At 45.5% G+C, this 7283-nt stretch overlaps 1 long non-coding RNA gene across 1 annotated transcript; it reads left to right on the forward strand.

The window, feature by feature from the left end:
- Window positions 1-3728: 3728 nt before the first annotated feature.
- LOC142768459 (uncharacterized) lies at window positions 3729-4883 on the forward strand. The gene is made up of 3 exons (XR_012885296.1): window positions 3729-3882; window positions 3964-4140; window positions 4834-4883. It is a non-coding gene; the product is annotated as an uncharacterized LOC142768459 (long non-coding RNA).
- The last annotated feature ends 2400 nt before the right edge of the window (window positions 4884-7283 follow it).

The following is a 7283-nucleotide window of genomic DNA, read 5'->3' on the forward strand; positions in this document are numbered from 1 at the left end:
GAAGTGCTCGGCACGTTTTCCCATTCACACTAATTTCCGGCAGATACGGCTCTAACAACCGGATATTCTTTTCAGGTTCTCGGATTGCTGCGAAGGCAAACTTTTGTTTACAGCTTACCACCCTGTGCAATTCCTTTTTGCAGTTGTAGCAGATTAATGGCTTTCGTGATTCAAACGCTCATGCGGTATCCGTGCGCTGTTTCAGAACCTCACTCCATTTCTCCGATTCCGTTTGCCCTTCCCCTAGAGTGCCCTTCGTAAGAGACGGGTCCTTCCTGAAATTACGATGTGGAGTGCGTTTCGGTTGGTCAGGTTTCTTTGAAAAGCACTCTTTTCTTTTACCATTTTTGACGCGCACTGCCATACTATGCAACTTTCGGCGAGTATATTATTCCTCAGCTAACTCCGCTGCCTTGTCTAGCTGTACTTCGTCCAGTTTGTCTTGCAGCCAAAATATGACGTCATCGTCGATGCAGCGATAGAATTGCTCCAATGCAATGAATTCTACCACCTTTTCGCGATCGTCATAAACATCTTCACCCTTGAGCCATTCAACTAAATCAGCTTTAAAACGAAACGCGAAGTCAACGTGTGACTTATTGCCTTTTTTGCATACTGGAGCCGTTGCCGAAAAGCCTCGGGTGACAACGTTTGACGTCTCAAGAGCACTTCCTTAACCTCGTCATAGCTCTCAAGTGCTTCCCACGACAAGCAGGTTATCACGTCGGACACTTCGCCGGGAAGAAGACCTAGCAGGTTCTGCGGCCAAAGAGACCACTCCGAGGCATTTCGCTCACAGACGTGTTCAAACTTGACGAGAAACTTTGCCATATCCTCGCCAACTACGAACGGTTAAAGTTGGTCCCGATTTCTATTACCACTGAGTTTAACCGTCGCAGAAGCTACGCTAGGCACCTGCGAACACTGTAGGATTGCCGATTGTTTTCTTTTCAACTCCAGGCGCTTCTCTCTTGTGCACTCCTCACGTTCGCGAACTTCTTGCTTTTCAGCATCTTCGCGTTCGCGAACTTCTCGCTTTTCAGCTTCTTTGCGTTCTTGAACTTCTTGCCTTTCAGACTCCTCGTGGCGTGCTTTGATATCCGCCCAGACTTCACCGATTTCCTCCGCCATCACTCCTTCATCCTTTATAATCTCAAGGATCGCTTGTTTTCGTTTCGCATGGTCAAGGTAAGGCCAAGTTTCTCACAAATTTTGATGAGTTTCTTCTTTTCAAGGTTCTCCATCATTTACACTAGCCTCTTCCTCTTTGTCCTTGTTAAGAATCTGTTTGCCGTAGCCACTATGAGTCGAATTTCTTGCGCGATACGCGCAAGAAATTTTGAACACTGTCGTGTTTGCACCCTCCGCATTAACTTTGGTTTCAAAGCGCTCTGACTTGGCTTGAAACGATCAAAGCTCAGACTAATGCTTCACACAGCCCTATTCTAAACTACTATAACCTGTGCTAGAGTAGTCAGGTGAACTGAGGGGAAGACATAAGGCACTTACCAAATCAAGGTTGCTGACGCCAGCCGATCCCGCAGAAACTACTATAACCTGTGCTAGATTAGTCTACTGAGATGAGGGGAAAACATCAGGCACTCAACGAATCGAGGTCACTGACTGCAGCCGATCCCGCAGGTGCCATCCACTGTCACGAATTTCCGACGCCGTGGTTCGGCAGAGCACCGCTGCTACGAAACTCGCCGCTGCCGCCACTGTTACGTCTTGCGCCGAGGTCACGGGCCACCAAGGTTATTCCCTAGCACGTTTCTCAGCTCGCGGCTGCTTGCACGCAGAGCTGATAGACGTGCGGACAAGACGACGGTGAGTTAATGCAATGTTAAGTACAGCATAGAAATGAAGGCGTTATATATTCAGCCATGGGGCCAAAAGCTTAAAGACTCGAAGAGCCGAGATCTCTTTTCTCTGACGCATACGTCGGCTGCCTGGCGACGCACTGCCAGGTTCTTTATAGGCCCAGGAATACTCTTCACGTCAGCAAGGTCCAATGAGAACCACCGCTGGCCATGATGTCGGAATACTCCACTCAGGAACCGCCACTGGGTTGCACCTATGAATGAGTAATTCTGCCACGCATTGCATAAGACTCGCCAGACAAGATGGCGCCGATACCATCACCGGGCTGCTATCGGGCCCGTGAGCTGAGAGAGCTCGCCATGCGTTGCCTAAGACACACCAGCACCGCCGGGTTCGATGACGTCGTTGAGATGATGGCGTCAGGCGGTCTCCCTTGCTGGCCTTGGCACAGATTGCCTTTGCTGAGGCAATGACGTTCAGTCTGGATAATCAGGTGTAACAATACTTCTAAAAATCGCTTGAAAATCGTTCATCACTATTTACCATTCGATTAAACTTGAGGCTTCAAGCTAAGGATGCTGTCATGATCGCACCCTTAACTTAGAGCGAACCAAACTTACTGTTAGAGTATAAGACGGTTTGACGAATATGACTTAATTTTCATGACATGAATAATGTCACAACCCCGTCGGGTACGTCGTCAAACCCATTAACCACGGGAAGGCATGTGCCACAGTTACGCGGGTATGCGCCACAGATGTTGGACAGTTTATGTGTACCCACAAATGGTGAGAAAAGATACGGATAGGTTAAGCGTGCGAGCGTTAACAAAAAGCTACCATCGGTAGTGTTGACCCGACCAATGCAAAGAATAAATATGAAGGTCACAGCATAGATCAAACCCAAGCACCCTGCGTGGAATCCCATTATTCTACCAAGGAGCCTCGCCACTACTCTTAACGGGATAACGTTAAAGAGCTCATTTTGCAGAAATTGCAGTGTCGGCGTCAGTATCGGCGTTGTTGGTTGTGAGTAAAAATCATCATCTTATGCGTGACCAAAAAATTGAGAATGATGCAAATCAAACGATAGAAAATTCTGGAGCATCGTGGGCACCAATCCTGGGTTTTTAGGATTCCAGTGGGGATGGAACCCAGGTTGTTGGCGCGGCAAGCCGATGTTCCACCACACAGCAGCGCCTCTCTTTGTGGAAACAGTTTTAAAATCTTCCTCTGCGTGGAAATGCCGTGAAAGTAGCTTTCATGCTTCACGAACGCATGTGTCCTGTATACATGCTACACAATGCAACATGAAATATTGCAGTAATAATGCGTAATATATAAGCCTCCATTGCCAACAGGCGTCAGAATATGTGATTATCATGATGACTCCGAGGTTGAAAGACGGAACCCCACTAGAAAAGCCACACGTGCTACTGCGTGAATTACCTTAAGGCAACGTAGTGGGTGCATAGCAAATTCGGAAAGGTTTCATGCATAAGTGCTTGAAGTACGCACTGGGAATGGGATGTCGCTGTCGCGTTATTTATTTCTTTACCTATTTATTTATTTATTTATTTATTTAATAAATGCGACGAATTTCTTAGCGAACTTCGGCTACTTTTAGCGTATCTATCTATCGATCTATCTAGCGGCCAACGACATTTAGCTCTCTTGGCCGTTCCGATAATGGTATCGACACCACCATTCATATGGCATAACATGACTGTCTGACGAGCATAATTGACTAGTCATAACATGAAAATCATGGCATGTATGGGGAACCAGCGCTGTAGTTTTCCGCGGGCAGGGTGCGCCGCCCTGCCGGACACTCTCGGAAGCTGCCGGGCGTACAAACAAGCACAAATGGCTGCTAACGTGAACCGCACTGCAGTAGGCAATGATAAAACGAAGAAAAAGAAGTTTCGAAGCCGGCGATATTGCTGCGTTTATGTCATAACCAAGAAGGTTTTGACAGCAGCGTGTCCTTTTATACATTCCCTTCACGACCGTACGAAAGAGAGCGGTGGCAGCGTTGGCTACAGGCTGTTCGGCGCGCCGGGTAAGTGCGTTGTTTACTCTAAGGTTTGGCAAGGAAAAGGGAAGATGAGGCTTCGACATTCGTGCTTTATTCATTCGACAGGCCTGACGGAAAGTCTTGGCAACCAAATTCAAACACCAGAATTTGCAGCCAGCACTTCTCAGGGAATGCAAGGAGCAATATCATGCACCACCCTGCATACGTGCCGACTATTTTCCCGTCAGCATACTACCGCACGGTTCCTTGCGACCCTTCGGCACCGACAGAGCGTTATCAGCGGTGAGTTTTTCTTTAAATTTCGTGTCATCTTTGAGGTTTGTGCTCAAATGTAGTGATATTACATAGAGATATCGTGCCGCGCGGAGTCCTCTCTATCACTCGTAAGGCAGATGAAAATTTGCTCTGGGTGCGTTCATTTATTCGGTTAACGGGCGTTGACGAACTACCGTTTTTGTACAGTCACCATGCATCCTTCATGGCCCTCTGGTATCCATCTTTCATGAGTGGGGCCTCGCTCTGGCCGCGAGCAAAATCACTGCCAGAATAAATTTCTAGGTCAGCATTGAATTCAAAAGCTGTTGCGCTAGAAATTGTGCACAATGTCTTAGGAGAACGCGTCATTCGAATTCAAGTCGGCATACGTCCCTCACGGGAAATGTGTGTACCGTATGACAAATAATGATGTGGTAAATAAATGACGGAATGCATTTTCCAGTTTTACATCTAAAGAACAGTTGATATGAGGTTTTGAATATTGACGAGATGTTTCCTTTAAACATTGCCTACCGTATACGTGTCAAGCTCTCAAAACACCTCTGCTCCTTCTTCCCGTGCCCCTTTCACTTACCTCTTTTTCGTTTCTCTGTGCTTTGGCTTTAGGAAAATGCATTTCATAGTTCATTGGTTTCAGCACTCTAGTCACACTTGCAATACGGTTAAATGCTGTGTAATTTCAATGTTTTCCCCTACCAGATGGCAAAAGAGACCACGGGTCCAAACAACGTCGCCCTCAGGAGGAAAGGCAAGTTGGTAGTTATGGAGGTCGTAGTTCAGAGATTCTACGGTACAGCATTACCCTATTATATACAGGTCAAGGACAGCCCTAGTTCGGCTGGAGGCTCTCATCAGCTGCAACTATGTCATGACCTGACGGATGAGAGTATTAGCTTGGAGCTGGTATGTTCATTTTTTCGTGGAGGTTTGTTCATTTTTGGTCCTCATTTTTACTTGTGACTTTCAGGATGAGTCCACTGATGATCAGCAAGGTGAATTGTTGCGTCCTACTGTGGAAGAAGAGTGCCAGCACAAAGATGCAGCCACATCATGTTCTACCATATCCGCGGAGAAATTTCCATCTCTGCAACACCGTGCTGTGGGGCCAAGGGCTAGAGTGTGTTTTGGGGGGGTTTCGACGCAGTGTCCTAGACACCTGGGGCAGTGAAGGACCTTTGCGGTGTTTGTGACAATGTTTTCGCACTGCTATTAAGTCTCCTGCTTGAAGTGAGGGATAAGACAACTGATGTCAGCCTTCCTAACAAACTTTTAATGCTTCTATTCAAGATGAAACATGGACTGCCTTTCAGTGTCATCGCAGTGCTTTTTGGCATTCATGAGACAACAGCGTCACGAATCTTTCAGCAGTTTTGGGCAGGCTGGCAACTGTGACAGGAAAGTGTATTTATAAGCCACAGGCGCACGTTATAAAAGACACACGTTCAGAGTGCTTTCAATTAAATTATCCAGACTGCACAGTCATCGTTGACTGCACCGAAGTGCGCACAGAAACGCCATCAGAAGTCAGACAACAACATGTTTTATTCTCCACGTACAAAATGGCTTCACGTTGAAATTTTTGGTAACAATCGCCCCCTCTGGCTTTATTGTGTTTAAGTCTAAATCCTAACGTGGAAGCTGCTCAGACACACAAATTGTGCTGGAGTCAGGATTTCTCGACAAAATATGTCAGAATGATATTATTCTTGCTGACAAAGGTTTCCCAAGAATACTGGCCGGTGTGGTAGGCAAAAGTGCTGTACTGATCATGCCCCCCTTCTCTACAGGCAACTGCAACAAACGTACAATGTTGCGAAAGTACGTGTCCATGTGGAACGAGTTATACAGCGCATAAAGACACATGAAATTTTGGTAAACCGTGTTCCTGTCAGTTTGATTCCTGCCATGAGTGACATTTTTCATATGTGCTGCGTTTTGACAAATCTGCAAAGTTCAATAATTCAAAGTGGTGGAAAGTAAGTGGCTTCATTTTCAGCGACATTCATGAACACAGGCAGCAAGCAGAAGTTTTTGTTTAACTCCACGGTGGAGTCTTGCCAATGGATTTTACTTTTATCTTTGGTTCTTGTTTGGCTGATGTCGCAGTAATCTCACTGTGTGGCTAATATATATTCTACAATGTATTCACATCTAAGTCTTCACGCTGTATCATGCTCTCAATGCTAATAAACTTAAATATTGTTTGTACATAGGTTTAAACTTTTCTTGTTCCATGCATTTGTGTGCAGTGTTTATCACTTTTGACTTTTACATAGTGTGACTTCCTGAGAAACGCATTTCTTGTATCCAGATCTAACACTCGGTGTGGGTGCAAGTATAATGAAATTCACAACAGTGACCCTTAACAAGACATTTGATAAAAAGAAATGATAAAACATTTATTCTATGAACATTGGGGTGATCACACAATGGTATACCTATACAAAGGTATATCCGAAGAATACATCCCAAAATTCCGAAATGCAAAAAGATCTGGCATGTGTGACATATTTACCGCACAAAAAAGACGAGAACAGAGGGAGGTACGACGACACGGGTGGTTACCGCTGATGTCGTCGTACCTCCCTCTGTCCTCGTCTTTTTGTGTGGTCAATATGTCAAACAGTAAGCACCAACTATGCCAAACGCAAGTTCTCCTGATCTGGCATGTGTATCACGTTAGGACATACACGGGTTGAACATGACCAGTTAGGTGGGGGTAAAAACAATGCGACATTGCACGGCTTATGGCTGTCAACTGACATGAGTATTACACACGTTATGATACATTGGTTGCGGTGGCAGATTCAAGCGCTGACCAGTCGTTAAAAACACAAAGACAACAACGATTCGGTCCCGCTATGGGGACCTTGTTCACAAATTTGTTATTAATGCCCCTGTAGAAGAACCGACACCTATTTGTCTTTGGGTTTTTAGTTATTTGTCACCGCTTGATTTTTCCACCATGAACGTTCCTGACCCGACAGGTTTCCATCGAACTCAACTTCATTTTAGTACATTGGTTAAGCGTGACTAGCTAAGTAGGAGTAAAAACAATACAACGTTGCAGTTTTCTGTTTGCACTATGCTTCCTTGCAGCTGTGCATTTGGTATTAGTATCACATGAGATAGGATATACATTGGTTAAG

The sequence above is a fragment of the Rhipicephalus microplus genome, chromosome 1 (assembly GCF_043290135.1).
Source record: "Rhipicephalus microplus isolate Deutch F79 chromosome 1, USDA_Rmic, whole genome shotgun sequence".
NCBI lineage: Eukaryota > Metazoa > Arthropoda > Arachnida > Ixodida > Ixodidae > Rhipicephalus > Rhipicephalus microplus.